The sequence below is a fragment of the Thermobia domestica genome, chromosome 4 (assembly GCF_964235325.1).
Source record: "Thermobia domestica chromosome 4, izTheDome1.hap1.1, whole genome shotgun sequence".
In the NCBI taxonomy this organism is placed as follows: domain Eukaryota; kingdom Metazoa; phylum Arthropoda; class Insecta; order Zygentoma; family Lepismatidae; genus Thermobia; species Thermobia domestica.
The window spans coordinates 223976976-224004211 of NC_137457.1; the positions used below are offsets into that span (position 1 = coordinate 223976976).

Genomic DNA, 27236 nt, shown 5'->3' on the forward strand with positions numbered 1-27236 from the left:
GGCACACTACGGGTGTAACTTGAATTCTCGCAGCACACTCATAGATATTATAATTTGTAGGTCTATATATAAAATATCGTGGTATTTTTTTCTGTGATTACTGATCATCTCCTCACAGAGAAGAAAGCTCAATCACGGGTTTTCCCCGTGGTAAATCATCATGCTTATTTTTTATTCTAATTTAAAACCAGAAAACAGTTGCAATGAAATATAGGACTCAGGCTTTTAATTTTTTTTTTCGAAAACTTTATGCAATCTTTTGCTAAGAAGGAAGGCCACTAAATAACGAACGAACAAACAAATCCATTGCACTTCTAAAACACAAATGTAGGTAATTTGCATGCATGTTTACTTTGTCGAAAGGATTGAATGATATTTTAAAATTTCAAGTTACGAAATAGTCTGCAACAACAAAGAAACAATAATGGTCATAACAATGACAAGAAATATTTTTTTATTAGCTACACAGCTTTAGCAGCTACACAGTAATGAAGGTACAATAATATGTTACAATTACAGTATTTTTTCCCATTGTAGGTATTCATAGTAATGTGAAATACAAATATAAACTTTACAGTTTTTTTTTTATATTTTCATTTACATTTTTCTTGTCTTGCAATTTGGTTGCTATAGAATTAATAATTTTGTTTCAATTTCCTCGCGGCACACCGGTTGGGAAACGCTGCGTTATCCGGACAGCGGTATATTGAACCAATATACGAAATCCTTATGTTTACTACGGGAATCTGTAAGGAGCATACATTATCAATACGTTACATATGTACTGCTCTTTTCCCGCTTAGATGCTACATCATGCCGCTCCAAGATGTCTGACATTTAACAGTCCTCCGTATATTACATACGTCAGCTATATGTTATATATGTCCATGTGTATGTGAGATCTTCACTTTCTAAATACAGTTCTTTCGTTCGTACGGAAAGTATGTTTATTCAGAACACCTATACGGATAGTACGTATAAAACATACGTTTTCAGCTATACTTTTATTGCAGGATGTCACTCGTACGCTAAGTCCAAAAATTACAGGATTTACGTATGTAACGTACGTTGTTACGTACGCCACATACATTTCTTTTCTCGGTGTACTTTTTAAGATTAAACTGATGCTGATATATACCCCTCATCAAGCTGTTTATGATAATATACAGCAAGATGACAATACACAGAATGGTTTTAAAAAAATAGTGCAAAATTTTGTTAACTTTTAAAGTTTTAATTTTTGTTTAACTATAACATTATACTGATATGAGACATATATAATCGATACATAGCATCGAGCTGAAGAAAATGACATGCTTGAGGGTAAATTCCTGTGTGTCGTTTTCGATAAAATGGAGAAAAAATATATTTGTCACTAAAAAGTATACTATTTGATGCTAATACTGATGGACGGCTTTTAATTTTCTGAAATATATTATTTATTTACGTACTGTATATGTAAAGAAATACATTGGTAAGTGGCAATTGTACAGTCAGTGACAAAAGTTCTTTCCGTTTGTTAAAATTTATTTTGGGCATAACGGTGGTATTGCTCGAACGTACAGAAAATCACATTTTTTTTTTAAACTTACTGAAAATTGTACTCAAATTGTCCTTCCATTTTTAAGTTATTTACGAAACTAATTTCATCAAACGGAAAGACCTTTCGTCGCTTGTCTTTTTCTTAACAGTGACACATACTCTCGTAACCAGGGGTAAAAGTGAGGGGGAACGCGAGGGACGCCGTCCTCCACCTTCAAAAGTATGTATGGTGTCCCCCCAGTTCTTAAAAAGTTACAATAGGCAAAGATAGGCAGGGAGACGGTGTGACGTCATGCCGCTACCTACCATCCCCTTACCTTTTCAGTTCCACTTTTACTCCTGTTCGTAACAACCTGGCAATTTCGCAATAAATGTTTAGTTAAATAAATTTTAAATATGGCTAGTAGCTTTAAAAGTTCTATTTGTTTCTTGTCGGTTTAGAAAGGAGAGATGCATTATATAGAGAGTTACCATATGGTTGCTATAGCAAATCGGGGCTCACTTTGGTAGGATCTTTACTTTCATTCTTTCCCTCAGTAGAAAGCACCTAACCAGCAAAAAATACATTTTTATTTCATTCCTGTCGGCTATATCAGTGTTGATGGATAGGAAAGTAATATGCAACTTAGATCCAGCGTATGCTTTCGCCATAGCTTGACGTAGTCTACTAGTGTTAAAACGTACTATAAATAGATATTAGTTGCTAATATAATGCTAGAAAGAATATTTTAGTATACTCCAATGAGGATAGAACACAAAGAAAGGGTGCAACGATTGTCACCATTGGAATACTGGGACAAGAGCCTTCGAACCGGAACTGTCCCAGTCAAAACGGGACGTATGGTATCCTTAATCATATACATGTTCTTTTCAGTAAAATAAATTAAAAAGTCGTATCAAATCTAAGTATTGTAAAATTATCAGTTATCACTTCAGAGGTAAGGTGAATTTTCACATAGTCTATGAGTTCTAAATCGATCGGATCATACTTCCAAAAAATACGAGGTGATGTAAAAAGTGTTGAGACTAGTTCTCTTTACAGCAACTATTTATTTATCTACGTTTGCACACTATCACCTTCAAAATAGTAACCTTCTACAATAATATAATGCTTCCATTGTTTCTGTCACTGCTGGAATGGTCTGGAAGTCTTTTCAAAGCATGTCAAGCACCTTCTGCGATTCGCGCTGGATCTCTGCAATGGTGTCCAAATGGCAGCCTTTGAGCTGAATCTTCAGTTTCGGGGAGATTGCGAAGTCCGAAAGAGCCAAATCTGGCGAATAGGGTGGATGAGGAAGTGTGATCACCTTGTTTCTGGTGAGAAACTCACATGTAAGAAGAGTAGTGTGACAGGGTGCATTGTCACCTCGGAGCAGCCAGTTTCTCGCGCGCCACAGATCCACTTACTTTTGCCAGATGTCCCCCCTTAAACGCCTTCAAACCTGGCAGTAGAACTCGCTATTGACCATCTGGTCCCTTGGAATGAATCCTTGTTGTACAATTCCGCAATTGTCGAAAAAGGACGATGAGCATGCACTTGGTCGAGCAGCGGACCTGCCTCGCATTTTTCGGTCGTGGAGATGATGGTGTCTTCCACTGTAAAGACTGTTGCTTTGTCCCAAGGTAGTACCAATACACCCAAGTTTCGTCACCGGTAATGATCCTCGACATGAAAGATGCGACATCCAGGGCATACTGAAGGAGTTATTGGCAGACTTCGACGCGATGATCCTTCTGCGCTACTGAGTCAGCAGCCTAGGGACGAACTTTGCAGCAACACGGCTCATGTTTAAACCACACGTGAAGATTGTTTGCACTGTTCCGAATGACACACCAACAATGTTGTGGATTGTTCTCCGACTATTCTCCTGTACAAATTGCCGAATGGTTTCAACACTTTTGGGTATAGCACTTGCTGAAGGTCGTTCTGATCTCTCGTCGTCTTCCAGCGATGTTCTTCCGCTCGTGAAGCGTATGTGGCACTTAAAAATACTCCGAGCGACTCATCGTAACATTGCCGTACACTTTTCGAATGATGTCAAGCATCTCTGTAGCTGTTTTGCCCAGTTTCACACAGAATTTTGCATTTGCTCGTTGTACTAACTTACTGTCCATGATGAAACCGCAGACGTGGTAACGCAGATGCTCAGAATGCTGCACAACTCTCGATGTACATATGACGATGCCTCTTGGAACACTGGCTTCGAAAGTTGGTGCTCTCTGTGCCTGTGCGTGCAGCCTTGTGATGCGATCTGTTGACGTGTCTTAGGACTCTTTTATATCACCTCGAATATAAGTATTAATACTATTAATATTTATTATAGGCAGTTTAGTGACATTTTTATTGTGTGTGTACTAGAAGGAAATCATGTCCTTCATTTCTGCTTAAAATCCAATATACTTTGTTCATCTTTCTCTAAAACTATAGAAGTCTCTTATGACATCGATAACGAGTTTCCACAAAGTAATGAGAAGAAACTCAAAATGTAGGAAAATTAATATATAATATACTCTTCCAGTAATCTGAACTCTGAAGTAAGGAAGAATTATAGAATATAAATAGCAAACTGCATTATGATAGTTTTTTTCTAGGCAGAAAATGGGTACGGACCTTTTATTTACAGTTCCAAATTATTCTGATGTCTTAGTGAAATTAGTTTATGAAAATTATTAGCGAATTTTCAAATTAATTAATTTGGAAGATCGTTTCTGTATTCTTCTTTATTTTAACATTGGAGGGAAAAGAGATACAAATCCTGGTGAGTAATAAAATCATATATAATTGAGCGTCATTTTCCTTTTTCTTTTTCTGATTGATTCTATAATTGAGGAAGTTCCATTAAAATATTCCAGTGGTTCGTACAATTTAATAAATTCTGCCAGGCTGAATGATTGAGGATCATTCAAAATTTTCAGTTATTAACCACCACAATATATTTCAAGAAATATTCTTTTTAGAAGTTCTTTAAAAGATAGAAAGCATAATGTAGAAAGATTTCAAACATGACCTCTGTAATTTTAGTGCAATTCCGATCAATTTAAAGTTATACGTTTATCTCTCGTTTTGCATGTAATCACTGCACTGTTCTAAATATAATTTTTGCTATTTTTATTATTATTATTATTATTATTCCATCTTCTTGCTTTTAAACACATTTTAATATGTGGATTAGATTAATTTAGTAAAAGAATGCTAAAATAAGAGAAATTCAATACCACTTATAAAGTTTCTGACACTACTCCTTCTTGCATTATCAAGCGCTCTATTGGTTTAACGCAGCTTTCCATTATTCCTTATCGGATTATTTTTATCTTTCTAGTTTTTATTCCTTACATCTTGCATTATTGGATCCATATACAGTAAAGCAACGATTAACCGCGAATTGGGTGTGACAAGGGCACTGCCGACAGCTAAACTCGCGGATAACCCGAAAAATGAAGTGCAAACACGAAGAAGATACAATATTCCAGCATGAAAGCTATGTTTTATTATTTGCATTGCTCGGATCGTCGAGGTTAGTGTTCAGAGAATGGGAAAGCCATGAACAAAACAAAAGAACAAGAGCCTGACACTCATCCACAAATTCCGAGAAGAGTCATACGATTACGATTTCCCAGGTTCTTGACTTGGATTATATACAGGGTGGTATGGAACTCCACCGAGGAACTTTGGGAGGCAATTCCTTATACGAAATGAAAGGAAAAAATTGTACTAAACATGGGTCGAAAAACGTCTCCTTTTAGAGTTATGAACCTTCGAAAAATCACGTTTCAAAACTTCCTAACTTAGAAACCATATTACCTATTCCAAGCGGTTTCAGGAATTACACAAGAACTAGTATGTGCTCTATCTAAATATCCATGTTTTGCCATCCTGCGTTATCAGCGAAACAAACTGTAAAAAGGAAGTTGAGGTATAGGGACACTCCTTTAAATAATAATGGTGCATTCGTTTCACCGATTACGGAGGATTGTAAAACATGGATATTTAGATAGAGCGAATACTAGTTCCTGTGTAATTCCTTAAACTCCTTGGGATAGATCCTATAGTTTCTAATGTAAGGAGTTTTGAAGCGTGATTTTTCTAATTTTCGGTAGTTCATAACTTTAAAACGAGACGTTTATCGACCCATGTTTATTACATTTTTTCTTTCATTCGGTATAAGGAATCGCCTCCCAAACTTTTTTCGGTAATCACTCTTCCCAATTCCAGTTTTCCATACCTAACAAACAACAATGTTTCTGCTTATCAGAATAGAGTTGCATTTTTAAACATGCACTATTATTCGAAATACTGATTTTTTCAATGCAACTTACCTTTATGTTTTAGAAAATGCAGTATTTATTTGTATACACAGTGCGGTTCGTAGCGACTATTTATGAAAAATAATTGAGCGCTACTGCAGCTTGGATTAAAAAAAAATCGTGGATAATCGTGGCTTTACTGTATTTTCATCTTGAATTTCCTTTGAATACTTTTATTCCTGCCATTCCCTCCATAATCAAAAGTGTCTGACATACAGGCAGTTTTGACAAAATGACAAATTATATTTGTTTGCAATATTTATTTATTTATTTTTAAAAAAATCGTTAATAAATCCCATTCATTGTGATCATTGGCAATATTCGCCATATTGTGGTTATTCCTTAAATTTTATTCACTTTTCTACCGGAAATATAAGTCACATTGCTTCATGCCGTCGTGGAATGCAGCTCACTTCTTCCTCATTGGAGAAAATGAATCGTCAGTGACTAACCAAATACATGGAAAATACGATTGATGTTGTAATGAATTCCGAGATTGTTTTCAGACCTCAAACGCATTTTAACAGACGATACAACTTGAGTGTGGATAACCTAAAGAATGCTTATGATATCGTGCAATCAAGAGTGAAATATAGGTTCTATTACATGATTTGTATCATGTGCCAAGGTAGAGTTTGCATAATATGAACTGAGATTTTACGTAGTTTTTGGTCACGGTATTCATTAGCATATTTTATTTATAGTTTTATGTTTATGATACTAATATTTTTATGATTTGTAATTTTCTTTCTCTTTTTTAGTTGTTATTTGTTTTGATTATTGATTTTTTCAAAGCCATGCATCTTAATGCTCACTATTTACTACTCTTAATGTATATTAACTCATTTAATGTGAGGCATGGGAGGTCCAGGTTCGATTCCCGGCGGGAGCTCATGTGGTTCGATTCCCGGCGGGAGCTCATGTGGTTCGGATTCCACGTTAATCAGTAGGTCTACATCTCATATAGCCTCGCTGCTGAAAAGGGACGTTAAACTCAAGATCAACTCAAGATCATTTAAAGTGACCTTGTGGTAAATTAACGACATAAAAATAGAATATATTTTTGCAATATAAATTGCCATTTTTAAAAAATTTCTTTGCCTGTCATTTTCGGTGTTTTATTTTGTCACAGTTTCTATTCTTTACGCAGAATGTGTCGATCATGCTGCCTTTTCTTTTCGAAACTGGCTTGAGTTCACTTCTTGTTTTTCTAACAACATTTTAAACACTCTTTTTTCGATACTTTATGTATTCGATACTTCATCATTCCTCTGCAGAACCTCATTTCGAAGGCTTTGTTCTCCACTTTCCCTCTTCTCCTAGAAACCATTCCTCTCATTCTTGCATGCAATATCATATTTTATGCTGCAAAAAATAAATCAGTGTTTAAGCATAGCTTGGACATTTTTTAGAAGAGACTCAACATACCTTGAACATTTTTTTTAGAAAAGACGCAACTTTTTTTTAACATTATTGGATTGTTCAACATGTCAAAAATGTCCTGAAATGTTTTGTCAGTGAACAAAAAAGCATTTGGAATGCATCCTAACAGTACTTAACAGGAAATGCCCTAAAAATGTTCAAAATGTGTAAATCATCTAATATGTTCAATCAATATAGAGCAGAAATGACTCGAGTTGATTTGGAGTTTAACGAGGCTACATGAGACAGGACCTACTGATTAACGTGGAATCCGAACCACATGACAGAAATGACTTGTAAATGTGTAAAGTTCCTGATACTGTTCAAAAGTCGTTTCATACCCGTCTACTCATTGGACACATTAGAAGTTCAAGCACAACTTGAACACTCTTAGGGCAGTTCCTATGTAATCACTGTTACAGTACATTTCAGAAATTTTTTGTTCATTGGTAGAACATTTCAGGGTATTTTTGGACGTATTAATGATGACTAGTGTTTTAAATAGAAAAAAACCGTTCGTATTTTTTTCAGAAATGTACGTTTTTTTTTTTAAAGAAAAACATTGCCTCTCGTTTTTTCTAAATTTCTTTTTTTGTTTCAAATATTCATTTGTAATGTATCTTACGTCATTTAAGTCTGAAGTATTTTTATGTAGGTGAAATTACCATAAAATGCAACATAAAATACTAGATACTGATACGGTACAAATATTTTACAATGTATATGAGTAGCGTACCTACTAATAATCCGGGTTTCTGTAGTGTTTCACCAATATCAACCAAGAAATAAAAGTATAAATGAACATTTGTTTTTTCCGTGAAAGTAGGCCTTTAATAAGTACGAAAATAATATCACGAACAGTATAAAATGCAAATAACTTGTCTAAAGGTAACAACTAATACTAATTTGCCTATTAATATTTTTCTGAATATCATATATAAATAATTTGTCGACTAGATATATGATATGCATTGCCGGCTCTACCATATGTGCAACACGGGCATTTGCACGGGGCTGCAATATCTACAGCAATGTCTAATAACATTCCAAAATGAAATTTCGTGACTTTTTCGTGACCTTTCTTTACCAAATCATAAAACTTCGTAACACTTTCAAGAGCAAATTTGGGTGCGAATTAGGTCGAATTTTCATCCATGCGATAGAAGCGTGGTTTGCTTGCGATATGATAGCGTCTAAAGTCGACCATAAACATTTCTGTTGTTGAATTTTGACGTTTTATAGAACAAAATTTTCCAGTCTGTATTGACATTTGTACAAATAAAAAAATCATGACCCAAAAGCTAAATTTCGTGACTTTTTCGTGACATTCGCGACTTTCCTGACCGATAGACACCCTGTATCTATCATAAGTATTTTATTTAAAATAAATATTTCTTGTTGGAAATAGACTTCATGATCATGGTAGTTAAAGTTACTAAGCTGGCCTTCTATTTGAATACTACATTTATAAATTTTGTTTAGGTCGCATTAGTTTGTCACATGGTCAGTGTTATTGTCAAATACAATAACTCAATTCTCGAACGCCTCTCCCCTTTGGCTAGTTATCAGAGTTCTAATATGAAAACTTCTCTTGTCTTTGTCGCAAATAAGATCGTTATCATTGAAGGTGGAAACACTTAAAAAAACAGATGTAGAAGGAAAATCAAGAAATAAAGATAAAAGAGCTAGTTGCACTATAATTGCAAACTGATATATTGAGATTGAAACTCGATATTGAACTCTATAAAAAGGATTACCATCTTTCAAATGTATTTGCTTTATCTTTCACTAACATAATAGATTAATATTTAAAGAAAGAAACAGACACAACAAGATTGTATTTGTAGTAAGTATTTAAGCCTTTCTGAGTGCGAGTGTAGTTTCCCTCCCTTTCGTTATTCATGCTGGAGTAGCATACTTAAAATCGTGACTTTTAAGATTTGTTCTTTCTGGAGAAAGAGGGACGCGGCAAATTACGTCATTGCACGGGCGACAAATTGCCTAGGGCCGACCCTGATGATACGTATACACATGTCCAAAATTATTGTCGCATATCTGTAACTGTCTTCGTGTAAGAATATAATTTGATAATGATTTTGCAGGGTACTTTTAATACTGATGCTATGTGTATAATCGAAAAATGTATATTTGTGGTAACTTTCAAAGGAAAAGAATTATAAATACGAAAATGAGAAAGAGTAAAAGAAAATGTTGCTAAATGGACAAGAAAGTTTTATTTTCGTTTTATTGTTCTTATTTACTGCTGTTTTCACATGAAATTTGCCATATACATGTCTTTGCCGATTATACACATACTAACATTATTAGAAATACCAGGCGGATTCGTTATCAAATTATATTCCTACAACAACATATTTATAGACATGCGACAATAATTTTGGACATGTGTGTGGACATGAGTACAAGACATGAATATAGAATGACATAATTTGAAGTAATGCACGGTGTTTCAAAATGAATATTAGGGTTTTGAAACTTTGTAGTATCTATTACAATTAACTTACAATTATAAGTATTATCAAATGAAAGAGCAACCCAAAAAGTTTTGTACACACACTTGTCATGCATTGTTTCCTCTGTCTGCCGTTAGAAAGAGCAAGTAGCAAAGATGGAGAGTAAAAAGCAGAAAACTTTTTGTGTTTTAATTTTGCAAGGATTGAATCTGTAGTTACAGTGCAACCGTCTGTGTGAATTGGATGTTTTGTGCCATATGGCGAAAGTTTATGGGCCTTTCTCACCTATCGACTCAATGTGAACCGTGTGACGAATGAAGCTCACATCGAACACTTGAAGCAAAAACTAACTGAGGTGTTCTTTTATTTGATGATTTGTTTATAATTGTATGTAAAATGTAATAAGTACTACGAAGACTTAAATCCCCGACATTCATTTTGAAACACCCTGCATTTCTCAACAATAGTATTGGAACTAAGATGTAAAAAGGAGAGAACATTTTCCTTATAAAGTGATTGTTTACAACAACGATATTATTATTAGTCAAGACTATAATTACTACAACAACACGAGTTACTAGTAAAAAAAAATGTAATCAAATGTACAATAACCCTTTCGGACCAGGTGGCCAAAGTGACACATACGGGTGTGTCACTTTTTTAACCCGCTCCTGTATGGACACTAATTAAGATATCGGGATTTTTTTGCCAAATATGGTTGGATCATTTTAGTTTCTTTTTCTTCTGTGTGTCGAATTTCCTTCTCAGATTTCACCCCAGTCAAAAATTCGAGAATTTTCGAATTTCGAATTTTCCTTATTATTACTTTCCCCCTGTAGCTTCATTCGTTGTAAAGAGACCTCCTTAAGACTTGTCAGGTAGATACGTCGCATGGATACCTAATTGTTGACATCAATTGGATGGGCCTGCGCCCAGTGTTGCCAACTACGGAAATTAAATTCTCCTTAAATTTGGGCAAAACATTCTAAATTTTTGTTATAAATCCGTACCTATACGTCCGAGTGCAAGTCAACTTACGCCAGTTGAACAATTGTCCTTGCTGAACAAACTCTGGTACATATCGTTACAGTGGGGTAATTAGGTACGCACGTAAAATTCGGATTTAGGTTCTAACTCTTGATCTTCCCCTACTTTTTTGTTTATCGAAATATATTTTTCGTAATTAGAATCTTTGTTTCTTAAACATCACCATGATACTTGTAGAATATATTAGTAATGTACCAGTGTTTATTTTAAGATAGTTTTCGTCTGTCTGGTAGCAGTGTTGCCAGTTACGGAAAATTAATTCCAGATTTTAGGGGAAAATTTTGGGAAAATCACGTGTTTTGTCTATTATATCCCTCTTCTTGGCTACATCGGAACAAACGTACCAGTATCTTAAAGTCTTGTCTTTGCCCTTCACAACGCACTAAAGAAAGTTTCAATAGGATAATTAGGGGAAGTACAGTTGAGGTCTACAGAAGAGCTTGTTCTCTAAGTGGAAAGATAACTGTGACTTTTTTTTAGGTAGAATGAAATATTTTTTAATGACCTGCTTTCTTTATTAGATATCGTCACAATACTTGTAGGATATATTATAGGGATACCAAAGCTTCTTTTAAGATAGTTTGTGTGTGTCTGCTTGCACTGTTGCCAGCTACAGAAAATTTTAATTTCCGATTTTAGGGGGAAGTTTTGGAAAAATTCCCTTTTTGTCTCTTATTATTTCCCTCTTGTTGGCTACATTCGAACAAACGTACAACTGTCTGAAAGCCTCGTCCTAAGCCTACACAGCGCACCAAAAAAGTTTCGATAGAATAATTAGGGGAAATACAGTTGAGACTTACAATAAACCATGTTCTGTAAATGTAAGAAAATGGTGAATTTCTGGGGTAGCATACGATTTGTTTTTTAAATTTCATGTTTACTTTGTTACATATCGCCATGATACTTGTAGGATATATTCTTGGGGTACCAAGGTTTACTTTCAGATAGTTTACGTCTGTTTGATGGCAGTGTTTCCAGCCAAAACAATTAATTCCCGATTTTAGGTGAAAAATTACGCAAATTTCCCTTTCCCCTCTATTATTTCCCTATTGCTCGCTACGTTGGAACAAATGTACCACTATCTGAAAGCCTTCTCTTTGTCCTACAGAACTCACCATAAAAAGTTTCAATAGCGTAATTAGAGAAGCTGTAGCCCCGGCATATCTGTTGATTTTTGCTTCTGAGGCGTAATAAGTGTCAAAATTTCATATGTATGGAAACAGAGAATTTTTTCTTTCCCTCTTTGAATGGGAGCCAGCGACTTCAAGTTTTCACTGTAGCTTGTCAGCGCACCAAAGAATTTTTAGGTGACTTGGGCCCATGTGGTAACAGTGGTGCTAGCTACAAAAAATATTGAAATTCGTTAGGAATTTTTTTTGTAAATTTTCATCCCTACATTTCCTTCAGTAATTTCACACCGGCTGGCAACACTGCAATGTAACTTACACCAAAAAATAGCCACATTCATTTTCTAAAAAGCAAGGTCTTAACAATATTAATCGGGTAAATAGTTTTTGAGCAATAAGTCACTAACTGGAAATGTAGGAAAACGCCAAAAATGACCTGGGTCCGAAAGGAATAATTACACGATTTTGCTCATATAGGTACAAGGAAACAAACGATTTGTAAGTTACGAGGACTTCGACTCAAGTTCTATTGATTATTTCAATAATCTTCAACATAAATCAATAAATAATAGTTGCCAGAAAAAAAAACAGACGTTTGAAAAAAACATGAAAAAGAACGATGTTTTTTATTGAAAAAAACTTCACAGAAAAAAAACCGTTTTTTTACAATAGTAATGATGACTAAAAAGTCGTTTCTAAACAATGTTAAAACGTTAATTTATTTTCTCCCATATTGTGTCAATATTTTCCGTTAGAAGCACTTATTTCTCCTCAAATACCTTCCTCGCTTAAGATATCTTGTCTGCAACTATAACAACTCAATAACAATTCAGAAACCTCTTCTAATAAATAATTTCCTATTTTAATCTTTCCTTATTTCGTTGTTTCTTTTCCTGTGCTTCTCGTAACTTCTATTTTCCTCTTGTTAATATTCACGTCGAATTTGCTGTTAGGAATCTCTTGCATTTTATTTAGAACTGCTTCTACGTTATCTCACCACCTGCCAATAGTGCGAAATCTAAGGAAATTTATTTTCTATTCATGAATAAGTGTGTGACCCTGATTCCTTTTATCGAAACTTCATTCTATAAATGGACTGCAGTAAGCATTCTTACTTAACTTCCTCAGTTGATGTCTCTTTTCTATCTCTTCTACTTTAATTATTTATTTCTGTTCTATGCATAAGTTCTATTAAATTCATCGCTTGTTTTGCGAGGGTGATTCAGAAAGTAATGCCTCCAAGCCCACTACTTGGCCGGACTGCAAATATTGTGAACTGTTCATCATTAATGCACTGATGTTTAAGCTATAGAATGTCACTTGTTTCGCATTCCTATCTCTTCTCGTTTCAGAGTAATTTAGCAATCCATGGTATCCAATAGTGACAGCCCGCTGTTTCAACCGGACGTCATTGAGTTTCTGGATGCGAAAGATTGAGCGCCCAGGAACATTCATCGCCGGCAACGAGTCGTGGATATACCATTACAGGCCGGAAAAGAAGCGTCACAATGAATTCGATGGAGTATCACAACACGTCCCTTTCTCCGGCAGAAAAAAGCTGTCCTATCTGCTAAGAAAGTGTTCTTGACATTTTGTTTCATCCTGGCTATATAGTCCGGATCTTGCGCCCTGCGACTTTTGGTTCTTCCCCAAACTTAAGGATCACCTTAAGGACCAAAACTACAGTTGTGATACGGAGGTTGAAGCAGCAGTTTGGCAGTGGTGTCGCCAGCAACCACCACAATTCTTCGCCGACGCCATGAAACACTTTGTTTCACGTTGGCAAGTGGTTGGCCGTAATGGAGACTATCGTTGAAAGATGATGCCACCTTTTGTAGCTGACACTATAAGCTTTCTACTGATAACTGTATCGGTCCTATCTGTCAAACACGAATCAAGGTATCACCTTGAAGGCATTACTTTCTGAATCACCTTAGTAATTTATTCCTGATTCCTTCGGAAAGTGGAGCAATTTGTTACTTTTCTCATTACCAAACACTTTCTTCAAGTCCAAAATTCTATGTAAGTTGATTGTGCAATACGAGTTCTTTCTATTATCAAATCTCTAACACAAGTATAACAACATTTGCATGCAACTGAAGAAGTAGAGGAAAATTATGAAAAAATAGAAGAAATTACAGATAGGGAGAAGAGGGGTGCATGTGTAATTCTAATGGGAGATTTCAATGTAGTTGTGGAAAAAAACAGGAAGGTAGTATCGTAGGCAAATATCGTTTAGGCGAAAGAAATGACAGAAGAGAGGGACTGGTGAATTTTTGTAGACAGAATTCACTAGTAATTGCGAACACGTGGTTCAATCAGCACAAGAGATTCAGATATGCATGGAAATCACCAATAGACAGCGGAAGATATCAGATAGACTATGTTATGATTCAGTACAGGTATCGGAATAGCTGAAAGAACGCGAAGACCCTTCCCGGGGCTGATATTTTCTCTGATCATAATCTCGTGCTGTCCGAAGTAGATATTCAACTGAAAAACGTAGGCAGAAGAAAAGTAGGCAACAAAGTGTTGAATACTGAAAAATTGAAAAACGAGGAAATAAGGAATCTTTTCATTGAAAAAATCGAAGAAAAATGTTCAAACAAGGAAAGGATAGGCGCAGGTAGTAACGCACGGTGGGAACATATTAAACGTTGCCTACATCAGGCTGCAGAAGAAGCAGTAGGTTACCGCGAACACAAAACTGCTAAGAAACCATGGGTTACAGAGCACATGTTGCAGAAAATGAGGGAGAGGAAGACGTGGAAACGGGTTGATACAGAAGAGGGCAGAATGATGTACAGAAAGTTAAATAATTAATTACGAAGAGAAACAGACAGAGTGATGGAAGAGTTTTACAAAAGAAAATACGAGGACATAGAATAATTAGAAAGAGATTAGAAATATGAAGAAATGTACAATGAGGTGAAATCTATGGAATTTCGGAGGAAACAAAGGGGTATTACGATGGCAGTAGAAAATAAGAATGGGAAGGTAGTCAGCGACAGAAATGAGGTCATAGGAAGGTGGAAAGAATACGTTGAAGACTTATATGAAAGTAGGGATAGACCGTGTAGTCTAAATGTTGAAGTAGAAAATGAAGTCTCGAGGATGATAAAGGATTTAGTATTCTTAGGGATGAGTTTGAAAAGGCTATATCCGAGATTAGGAATGGAAAGGCAACCGGGATAAATAATATACCAATCGAATTCATTAAAAATATGGGAGACAAAGGAAACAAAGAATTGTTCCGACTATACAATGAAATGTATGAAACAGGAGAGTGGCCAAACGACTTTCTGAAGAACATCATGATACCGATGGCTAAGAAAACGAACCCAAAGAGATGTGAGGATTATAGAACTATTAGTCTGATATCTCATGCAGCTAAAATTCTGCTCCGAACACTGAACAGAAGGTTATATGGAAGAACAAATGAGGAAGTTGAGGACAAGCAGTTCGGGTTCAGAAGAGGCAAGGGCACAAGAGATGCAATTGGATTATTAAGGGCGATCGGGGAAAGATTTATAGAAAAGGGGGAAGAGGTGTGTGTTGTATTTATAGATCTAGAAAAGGCTTTTGACCGCGTGAATTGGGAATTGTTGTTGGGATTTCTGACGAAGATAGGGTTCGAATGGAAGAATAGAAGACTCATAAGAAACTTAAACATGAACCAACAAGTAAGTTTAGGATAGGGGAAGAACTGACGGAAGAGAGTGCAATTGGAAGAGAGTTCGACAAGTATGCTGCCTCTCGCTAACATTATTTAATGTCTATCTAGAAGAGATAGTGAAAAAAAGCCTCTATGATGATTACGGCATTTCGGTAGAAGGTAGAATGATTAGATGTATAAGATTTGCAGACGATATGGCGCTTTGCACAATCTAAAAAGAAAATCAATAAAATGTTAGAAAAAATGAAGAAGGGCTTTGAAGAATATGGGATGAAAATGAATGTTAGAAAAACAAAAGCCATGGTGACTGGAACGAAAGGGTCTGTGTCAAATATAAAAGTGGGAGGGGAGAAAATAGAACAATGAATAGTTCTCGATATCTGGGTAGTATACTTAGTAATAACATGAAGTGCGAACGTGAAATAAAAGCAAGGATAGGAATGGCAAAAGAAGCCTTTAGGAGGAAGAAAAGTCTGTTTTGTGGGACCTTGAATAAAGAGTTGAGAAAAAGATTCATAAAATGCTTCGTGTGGAGTGCTGTACTGTATGGGGCGGAAAAGTAGACATTACGTAAAAGTGATGAAAATTACTGGAAACCTTCGAAATGTGGGTGTGGAGAGGAATGGAAATAATTAGTTGGGTCGAGCGGGAAACGAATGAGAGTGTTAGAAATGATGGGGGAGAAAAGAATATTTTTAGATATTATTAAGAAGAGGAAGAGAAACTGGTTGGGACATTGCCTAAGAAAAAATTGTATCATGAATGAAGTTCTTGAGGGTTGGTGGCGGGGAAGTGAGGAAGGGGGCGAAGGAGACTACAATTAATTGACGATATAAAAGAAAGCTCATACGTGAGTACGAAGAGGTTAGCGGAGGACCGTGGAGCATGGAAGCTTCTCAACTGCGGCAAATGACCTGCCAATAAGGGCAGAATACCTATGAAGATTATGATAATGTAAGTATTGTTTCCAGTGTTCTGCTATTTTCCTGAAACCAAACTCGCAATCGAAAACAAAATTCGCTACCATAAATATTTGTTGTCAGAAGAAAACTGTAAAAAATGTGCATTAGTCCAGAATTCATACCGAAAATTGTTTCTCACATCATCAAACTTATGCCTTACGTGTTGATGATTAACTTAATTTTACTTGTGAAACCTTTACCATATGAATTTATTTGTATGTGAACTGAAATTAGGTAGACCCTATTATACAGGTATACGATAAGATCAACCTCTTTCTAACCGCCCAACTGCTTAGTCATGAAGTCAGGCCACGATTCTGCACTCCCTATAAAATCGAGAAACTTTAAGTCACAACTTTATACAAAAATGTCTTGTTTCTACTTTAGAAACACACCTTCATGATCAGCTTTAACATCAGTAGTACAATATTTTCATGGTAAATGCACCGTTGAACTGTATGGTGTATTTGTATGAAATTTTAAAGACATATTCTTTATTTAAAATTACACTATTTTTCATATATTTCTGTTTTTCCAATAAAATATATTGAAACAACATAAAAATAAAAGGTATTTTACTTTAATGTCCTACGATTATGTCCTACAGACTAAGGAAGACAATGATTAAGACAACTGAATGATGATTGAAGAATCGGTGGAATGAGAATGTGGGAGGAAACGGGAGTACCCGAAAAACCCACGGACACGATGTTGTCCAACATAAACTTACTTGACCAGGGATCGAACTAGGAGCTCCACACACCAGAGGTAAGCGAACTAGCAATGAGCAACCATGCCTCCACGTATTGAAACAAATGTAAGCGAGCTCATATCATTCAACACGACATGCGTTTATGTATGTATCTGTCTGTGTGTATTTGTCTTTCGTAAAATGGGAATTTTAAATAAAACAGGGTCTACTTCCATTGAGCATTTTTAAGTGAATCAGCTATTTGAGGTTGAAATCGGTCAAAAAATAAAGGGACTAAATGGAGGAAAATCCACTCGCAACTTGGAAGTTAGACGTCTTTATGACCCTTTGCGGTCAAAGGGCGAAAGATAAATAAATGTGTCCGGACGTAGCCTCGGCAAAGGGGCTTCTTGGACCGCTAAATTGGTGCGCGTACGGGACATATCGATACGAAGGTATCTGCATGTCCAGTGACTGCTAAATCAGGGATGATCTAGAGGTGTAGGTCATACCCTTCCTTCAGTAAGTCCGGATATCATATTTCAGCAGGTCTATGCCGAGTCACATGTATCCCGGAGTAGAAGCTTTCTTGGAGGAGCTACGAATACTGCTACTTCCCTGGCCTGCACGGGCGCCTATCGAGTACGTATGGCAAATCTTCAATCGACACCTAATTTGTTACGATCTTACAATATTATCAATGTCTTGTAGACCCGCACAAAATCAACATGGAAGTCGATTCCTCAAGGCACATGCAATGCCTGTTTGATTCGATGTCACGACGTACAGAAACTCTGATTGTAGCATGTGAAGACTTTCCGCAATATTTATTTATCAAGATCAGAAATGTTGTAATATTCTGACACTATAATCAATTTTACCCAAGTATATAGTCACGTAACAAATCTGTAGAATAAATCTGTAGAATAAATTCAAGATTAGGGTTCGCGCATGTCTTCCTAGTAGGAGTGATTTGTACGAACAGCAGTGTTACATACTCTACGCTATATATACGATTTTCGTGATACATTGCTTTAAGTTCCTTGTGAAAATTTAAACTCAAGAGAAATTAACGAAGTATATGCCTAACTTCGCAATTCTCAATATACGCTTACCAGCCAAAACATTATGACGATCCGCTATTTTTAGAATGAAGTCACTAGACTGGCCTAAGAGGCATGGGAAACAGCCGAACCGCTCGCCAGACTGTGAAAAGGATATCACTCGATCATTCAGTGTAATGTTTCTGTGTATAATGGAGAAGACCGGCGATATATCAAAGTTTGATTGGAGCAAAATTGTGATGGCCAGACGGCTGGCAGCGAGCATCATGTAAACAATGCAACTTGTCAGATGTTGAGAGCTGCCGAAGTTAGTGACTTCTAGAGGTGGGAAAAGGACGGTGAAACCAGTATCAAACCACAAGACAGAGATGTTAAATGTTATTTTAGATGTTGAACGTAGTAGTGATATGCTGTCGAAGTTAGTACAACAGGATGGGACACAAACTGTGGCACAATTAACAGCAGGCTTTAACATACTTTAAAAGAGGACAAAGCACAAGTGTGCCTGAGTACACATTTCACCGTACAATAACATGGGTCTCCGCAGCCGACATCCCACACATGTACCAATGTTAACCGCACGATATCGTCGATTACGCCTGGAATAGGCACGTGCCAATCAATGGCACAAAGTTAATTTATTATTATGATTCATTTAATTATTAACTTTGTGCCATTGATTGGCACGTGCCTATTCCACGATATCGTCAATTACGCCTGGAATAGGCACGTGCCAATCAATCGCACAAAGTTAATAATTAAATGAATCATAATAATACCTTCCTCGCATCGATGGCTGGGTAAGAATCTTTCATCTTCCAGGAATAGGAGGCGCGGTGGCTCAGTGGTAGAGCGTTCACCTCCGGTGCTTGGGGTCCCGGGTTCGATCCCAGCCTCCGCCAAGTGAACTTTGTGGTGGACAAACACCGTGCTCGTGGGTTTTCTCGGGGTTCTCCCGTTTCCTCCCACTTTCTTCATTCCACCATTTCACTCATCTCTCATAATCACCGTCTCCTTTAGCCTAACCGGCATAACCGTGGGACGTAAAACTTAAAGATTTCATTTCATTTTTTCATCTTCCAGGAAAGCAACTGTTCGAGACGTGCACAGTAGGACGACGACATACCGGTGATGGCTACTTTATGAGAACCTTATCCACAGGTTCGATATGCGTATGGAGGACACCATAAAGGACCCAAGCTATTGGCAAGACACCACTGATCATGTACACCCATCTATATAGGCCGTATTCTCAGCTGACAATCGTATCTTTCAGCGAGACAACGCTCCCTGTCACAAGGCCAACGTTGTGCTGCAATGGTTCAAGTGGCACGGTGGTGAATTCAATTGGTGCAATGACCTCCAAACTGATCTGGTCTTAACCCAATTGAACACTTTTCGCATGTTATTGTACCTTAGATCGGAGTATATCACCCCCTCCGCGGAATTTACAGGAGTTAATTGACTCGTGGTGCGGCATGTCTCGAGTCACCTACCGAGGCCTCATTGTTTCCGTATGAAACCGCATTGCCGCTACCCTGCAAGCCAAAGATGAACATACAAAATATTAGGTAGGTAATTGGTCATAATGTTTGACTGGTCAGTAGAAAAACAGTATATTGTATTCCATTTTATCATATTAGTAATATTCATAACTATTTTAAATATTTCAATATTTTGTCTTTCTGAAGATATTTTATAGAACAGAGTTTTGTAGTCAGAAACGACAATACCTTTTATGTTTGCGTTCTTATTGAGCTTATGAGTACGTATAATGAGCGATACATTGTAAAACGCTTTCTCGTTTACAGAAATGAATACAGTATGCTGCAGTTTCAATGTAGAAACAGCATCGCTAATGTACGCAGCAAATGACGTTATTCCCTTTCAATGTCTACATTTTCCATCACAAAACTCGGTGTGTTGTGAGGACTTTGGCAGCCATTAAAGCTGAAATGCATTTCCTATATAAAAGGTTCGGTCTTCTATGGTGATTAAATCGAGTTTAAATTGTATGTATGTTCTATGTCAAAGACAGAATCCATGTTGTGGTGTAGTGCACGTTTTCATAAACTAAGAACGTTACATATACATAAAATAGCGTAGCTTGAAATGTTATTTTGTTAATGTAATATACATATACCATGAGCTAATTTGTAGCATATACACTTCCTTGTATTGCATTCCACTACTATACATGTATACTTCAAGTGCCAACTGAAGTATATTGCATATATTAAGTCAACTGTCCGGTTTCCTTGTATCAGTAACAATAACTACTTCCAGTAATATTAGAATCTAATATAAGGTGACCAAACGTCCTGGGAAACCAGAATTGTGAAAGTTTTTCATCATAATATACTGTGTCTCGAAAAATTATTTCGAAACTCTCAGAAGTCCCGGAATTCAGTTTTTAAATAGCTTTTATAAAATTCTATAATTTTTAGACATTTCTCCCGATTAAACGAAATACATGATAAATTAATACAATTTAGCTTTCTCTAACCTCCATAGTCCCACAGCAATCAGGTTTTGGGGAATTTGTATCAATACTTTTACATTTAAACGACTGGTTTAGGCTTGGATCTCAGGAGGCTATGATGCTATGCAGTTTGATTACTGAGATCCGTCTGCAGTTGAGTTGCGCTGTACCTGTTGCCAATTATGTGAATTACCAACTAACTAGCTTAACTTACGAAGAGTTATGAAAATCATATCCTTCTCGCACCACTTACCATCGTCACTGTCTGAATAGTGTAGTTGTTGATGCCATATCAGTGAAGTTGTAGCGGTAGCTTCTCGTATTAGTTGTGTGATGGTCGGTTCGCTGAGTCCCGTTTTCTCCGAGAATGATTTGGTCTCCCTAATCTAATAGAAATAATACCTTAACGTTATCCGTGATTCGTGAAATTCGAAATGACGAAGAAAGATCATATTTAATCACGTGGCATTTAAAAATAATATTATTATGGCTCACAATTGTCACCTTTATTATATATAGGATCTAAGCAATAATATTCAATCAATTCCTGGGCCTTATCATTAGTCTCTAGAGAGCTCAAACTCCCTTACAATTATTCCGGTGCAAATGTCCATCTGCTTTTATTGTATGTTGTGTATATATTAGCACAGTACCTAGGTATAATAAGCCATAGATAGACAATAATGCTCTCTTTAAACAATTATATATATATATATATATATATATATATATATATATATATATATATACGAGGGCTATCCAGAAAGTAGATTACGTTTTCGTCTGTGTCCGCTAGGGGCGGGGCTAGCGCGGCCATCTTGGGGTCAGAGCGTTGCGCAGCTCAGTCGGCATCTAGCCGTGCTAGTGAGAGGTTCGTGCTGTGCTCCGTTAAGATACTGTGACGGTTTGAAATGTCTGCGTTAATTGAAAATCCCGCGAGCTGCGAGGTGCGTGCAGTAATAAGGTTTCTGACAGCAAAAAACTGTAAACCGATAGAAATCTATCGGCAGCTGTGTGAAGTGTATGGGGACAACATTATCACTGAAGGTGGAGTGCCACAGTGGGTCATAAGATTTAAAAATGGCCGAACCAATGTTCACGACGAAGATCGAAGTGGGAGACCCAGCAAAGTGACTGCCGAACTTGTCGAAAAAGTCGATGTTAAAGTCCGTGAAAATCGAAAGTTCACAATAACGGAACTTTCTTTGAGTTTTCCACAAGTGGCTGGCTATGCAGCGTTTTGATGACGACGAACAGCTGCAAGAAGAGGTAACGAAGTGGTTGAAGTCGCAGGCGGCCGAATTTTTCGACGAAGGAATTTCCAAGCTCGTACATCGCTACGATAAATGCCTTAATTTGAATGGTGACTATGTCGAAAAGTAGTATTTGTGTGTGGCTTTCATCTGTATATAATAAAATTTGTTTCCTATACTTTGTTGATTTTTTATTCCAAAACGTAATCTACTTTCTGGATAGCCCTCGTATATATATACGGTGTTTCAAAACAACACCGATATCGTTTGGGAGGTGCTTCCTGACATCAAGATAAGGCAAAAAGTATGGACCAACCTGGGTGCACAACAGAGGTAGTTGGTGAATACTTCAAATTATATGCTCGTAGCCAAACTCCCTCAATAAAAAGTGTTGCGTGAGTACCGTAGGATTCTGAAAAATTGATTTTTATTTTTTTTTTTTGGGATAGGGCACACATTAGTTCCTAAGTGAAGTCTTGACCCGACTACGGTAGGTGCCATAGTTTTGGAGCTGACCTTTCAAATTCATTTTTTTCCCACATTTTCGGATGCCTATAACTCCGAAAGGAAGCATTTGTGCACACATGTTGGTCTATACTTTTTGTCTTATCTTGGTGTCAGGAAGCACCTCCCAAACGCTGTCGGTGTTGTTTTGAAATACCCTATATATAAGTGAATGAAAATTAGGGAAATTTTATCTTCGAAAGGGAATTTTTGAGCATTCCTGAAGAAAATTTTAACTTGAAGCCCTAGCATCACTAGCAAACAATATACAACCTAGCGTTGCCCGGAAAGGTGTGTAAGGAGTACAATTGTCGGATAGACGTGTGCCTGGTTTTAGGCACACACTGCGCCGTATTGTAGACGTTTTATGGGGGAAATTTCAATAACATATTTTCCTTAATTTTCCCATCAAGACAGGCCCGTAGCCAGCCTGATTGCTTAGGACGGGCAATGATGAATACTGAGGGGGCAATGGTAGGGACCTCAAGGAACACAAAACTCTTTCTCTATCTAATATATATATATATATATATATATATATATATATATATATATATATATATATATATATATATATATATATATATATATAATGAGGCGCTTGTCGTTGTCAATGTTTATGTTCATTTATATATTTATTTATTATTTATGGAATCTATAAGAAAGTTGAAACACTTTATTATTGTGATAAATATTACAGTACCAAATCCACGACTATCAAATATCATCATTAACATTTTTTTGTTAAAATGATGATATATAATTCAATATATATTTTAATACACTACCGATTAGTACTAAAAGTAAAAAATAATAATTTATTTTAGGAACATTTATTAACTGTTATCTAAATATAGTATTTTGGAACTACAATACTTTTATTACAAGTAGATTATGGAATATTTTTATGTATAAAAATTAAGAAACAACCCTGACATAAGTAAAATAAATATTTTTTACAGTCCTTATGTAAGTAATTACATCAAAAGGAGTTTACGTGAGCACTTCGCAAATTCAATTACAAGCTGGTCTAGATCTAGTGCACCAGAAAAAATCTTTGTTGTAAACCAGGAGAAGAGGTCCGATTTTCTTTCGTGTCCCGTAGACAGACGTTGAGTCGAAGGAGAGCTGTCTGGTGTGAGAAGCAGTTTTCGACCGTGGGGACGTAGAAGACGGAATAATTAGAGCAGCTTCTGTAAGCATCTTTAGGCCCGGAAAAGCCTCGCCATATTTTCCAATTTGTCTTGGGAGCTCTTCCATAGATGATGTCTTGTTGATCAGTCGATTTGCTAGATCTATTTCCTGCTTCAAATTCTGAAGCACTTTGCAGGTCTTTGTACTTTACAACATCACACAAAGATTCAAATTTTCTTCACTTCTTTTCTCGCTCAGTAAGTGGTGAATGGCACCAATCACAGCTGTCCCTGTCTCACTGAATCTGCTCCGAATTTCTTCGACGGAGATATCGAGAACTTCGCAGAATAATCTTTTCAGCTTCTTCTGGTCTTCCTTTCCCTTCTCCAAATTTATGCCTTCCAAATCAACAACCGTATCAGCTAAGCGACTGGGGAGTGTGCATTTGCGTTTCAATGGTTGCTGAATCGAAGTGTTTAAGGCATATGCCTTCATTGCATCGTGAAGGATATTTTCAAATATTCCTTCTTCTTGCCGGCAAGACCTGAGCTGTTCCGTTACCGATCCTATTAACTTCACAGCGGCATCAATGTCCAAATCTCTTCTTTGTAGCAGTGTGTTTGTCGGTTTTAGATATCCAAGAACCCTGAACATGAGCTCAGTAAGGAAACAGAAAGTTTTAGTGGAGATCTAATGTAGTAAACCGGTAGCTTCAACTTTCATTGAGGCGTGTTCTTCACGGGAAGTCTGAATTGCCATCAGTGCACTTAATATGTGAAACCTGTCGACATTAATTACAGTCACTGTGTCAAGATGTTCAGTCCAACGTTGTTCCAACAATCGCTTCAAACTCCTTCCTGCGTAATCTGCTGCAACGCATCCTTGTCTGAAAAAAGTAATATAGTTGTTGACAAATATCAAATAACTCTTTCAGTTCAGGAATTGTGTCAATGGCTCTACAAATAACAAAATGTAATTGATGATTGAAACAGTGAACAAATAAAATGTTCCTCTTCAATACCTCAGACAAAAGAGCTTGCACTCAATTTTTCTGTCCACTCATGTCAGGTGCTCCATCGTAGCACTCTGCTATTGTCGTGTCAGTTTTGAATTCTACTTTTCTTAAACAATCTAAAATGGCGTTCTTAATGCTGGCAGCGTCTTGTTTGTCCAACTTCAGTATAGCTACGTATCTTTCTTGCACTTTAAAATTCATAAGGTACCTAATTGCGACAAACAAATCTTGGATTCGTTGCTTGTTTCTGGCTTCATTTGCAAGTAAGAACAAAATGTATTTTCGTTTGCTTCATTTACTATTTTCCTCTTAACAGATTCTCCCATGAAAAGAATTATCTCATTCTGAATATCCGGACTAGTGTATGTTGTATTGGCAGGGATAGTTTTGACAATTTCTGCTAATTTCGGATCTTTACGAATACTAAATTCAAACAAATTTAAGAACAAACCACTTGATTGTTTTTCAAGTTGCTCACATCCAGAATCTCCCCTAAACGACAACTGATTCACAGCCAAGAATTGAATAACTTCCATAGCACTTTTCACATAGTACCTATTATTCATAATTATATCACTACACACCTTCTCCACGACCGTTTCGCCCGAGTCCTGACGTTTCCGTTGCTTCAAGTAGCAAGCCACAGCATGCCTATGAGTTTCAGAATCGGCGTGACGAGAAAATCCCTTATTTTTCTCGGTTGCAAGCTTCCAGTCTCTGAAACCATTCTGCACAAATGAGGGATTACTGTTTCCTGACGGATATTTCCGGCATGGGAAGCAAAAGGCAGCATCTAACATAACAGAATACTCGAGCCAATCCCACGTTTTGTACCATATTGGACGAAATCGTCGAATTGAACCAGAAATGCTGGAACCCGGACAATTTGCAAGATGCGGCTGAGCGGGTTTTGTATTGCCAAGGTCTGATACATGATGGAAATGAACACCAACATGGTGGAAATCAGATGTTTGACATTTAGTTTCTTCTTGGCCTTCTACACATGTTGATACAGAATTAGTTTCATTTTCGATAACTTTTGCACCAAAAAATGACTTGATGGATGCCTGCTTCATATTTATGGCGTTATAATAGTCAGTAGAGTAATTGGAAACGTCTGGCGAGGTACATTTACCTGTAGTTCATCTTCTACTGTTTTTGTTTCCTTCTGGAAATTCGCTAAGCACTCTGCTACTTATTATTGGGCGCAATTATAATGGTGTGTGACAAAATCTTTTTAAAATAATAGGTTCGGTATTCTGCTGCCGTCTTGATTTTTTTCTCTGAGTGCATGTAAGGAATTAACGTTCTCTTCATTCCGTATATTTGTAAACAAATCGTGAAACAAATGGTTCGGAGCCACTCAGAAAACACAAAGTGAGCCGATGCAAACTGCTATTTAGAAACATTTTATAATCATTGATTTATTTTCGTGGGTGCTCCCCGCAAAGACTCAAATCAATTGAAAAACAGCATTGTTGCCGCTTTTACAATAAACAAAACTTACGAATTCCCCACCGATTTTTTTGTATCTGTCTATTCTAGAGGCGCATGTACGTTTCCTCCAGACATCACAGTTTCGGTACCAGTTTCGTATATGAGACATGCGTTTTAATTGCACTGTAAGGATCATGGACATGTTGCATGTTTTACACGTTAATTACAGGCGCACGTGGGACATGTACTGTCAAGTCGGCAAAACAAATGTTTTTTACCTGCAATGTTACACATGCACAAGCCAGGCACTCACATTCATGTAACATAGCCTGTTTTCGGGTCAATTTTCATATGGGTATTCTTTGGAAGGGCATCTTGTCCAAGGCAAATTCTTGTCGTTGTTGTGATTCTTCAAACTCTTGGAATGAGGAAAAGTAATACGTGGCAGATTATTGAGTGTATCTAGCAATAAGAATAACTGTTGTTTTTCGTTGAAATATACGCCACGTTCAATTTCATTTGTTAGTAGTAGTAACTGCGCACTAAGCTCAATTTTGTTTAGTAAATAAAATCACAAGATTTTCCTATTTGGGATTTTCTGAAACAATTTGAAACTTCTGGACAACGTCCTTTTTAGAGCGGAAAAAAATATTTTAGAGCGGGCAAAAAAAATTTAGAGCGGGCATTGCCCGCTCTAGTTCCTCCCTGGCTACGGGCCTGCATAAAGACATAATAGGGGTCTTTCGTGGGCACTTTCTTGGGAGATCCATGAGCTGAAGGTAGGGATGATGCTTATGAAGTATCCCTGAGGTCGGAAAGAAGTGGTGAGGAAGCTAAAGGAAGTGATGTTATTTTATGATCTTGACGAAAGGTGTGGAAGACTCTGCATAAATGTCAGGTATGTCATTTTTAGTTTGAGAGGCCAAACGTACTAAAACGGGCACACTGTAGGAGATAGAAAAAAAATTCAGTCATTTGCATGTTTTTCGAATGAATAGACAGAACGTCAGATATTGGCCAGATATGTTCACATCATGCATATAGGGTATCAATTCATCACATGAATGTTGCTCGTACAAAATTTCAGAGCTTCTTCGATTG

General features: G+C 36.8%; 1 long non-coding RNA gene across 7 annotated transcripts in view; it reads right to left on the reverse strand.

Annotated features, from left to right (window-relative positions):
* The window catches only part of LOC145683448 (uncharacterized), a 1457912-nt gene that overhangs the window by 1033172 nt on the left and 397504 nt on the right, over nt 1–27236 (reverse strand). The window contains exons 3-4 of one of the 7 annotated variants that reach the window (XR_014131100.1): nt 21046–21178; nt 6837–7212 (exon numbers count right to left, since the gene is read on the reverse strand). The exons of the other annotated variants lie outside the window; for them this stretch is intronic. This is a non-coding gene — a long non-coding RNA (uncharacterized LOC145683448). Of the gene's footprint in view, nt 1–6836; nt 7213–21045; nt 21179–27236 lie in introns of those variants that run through there. 7 annotated transcript variants of the gene reach the window in all.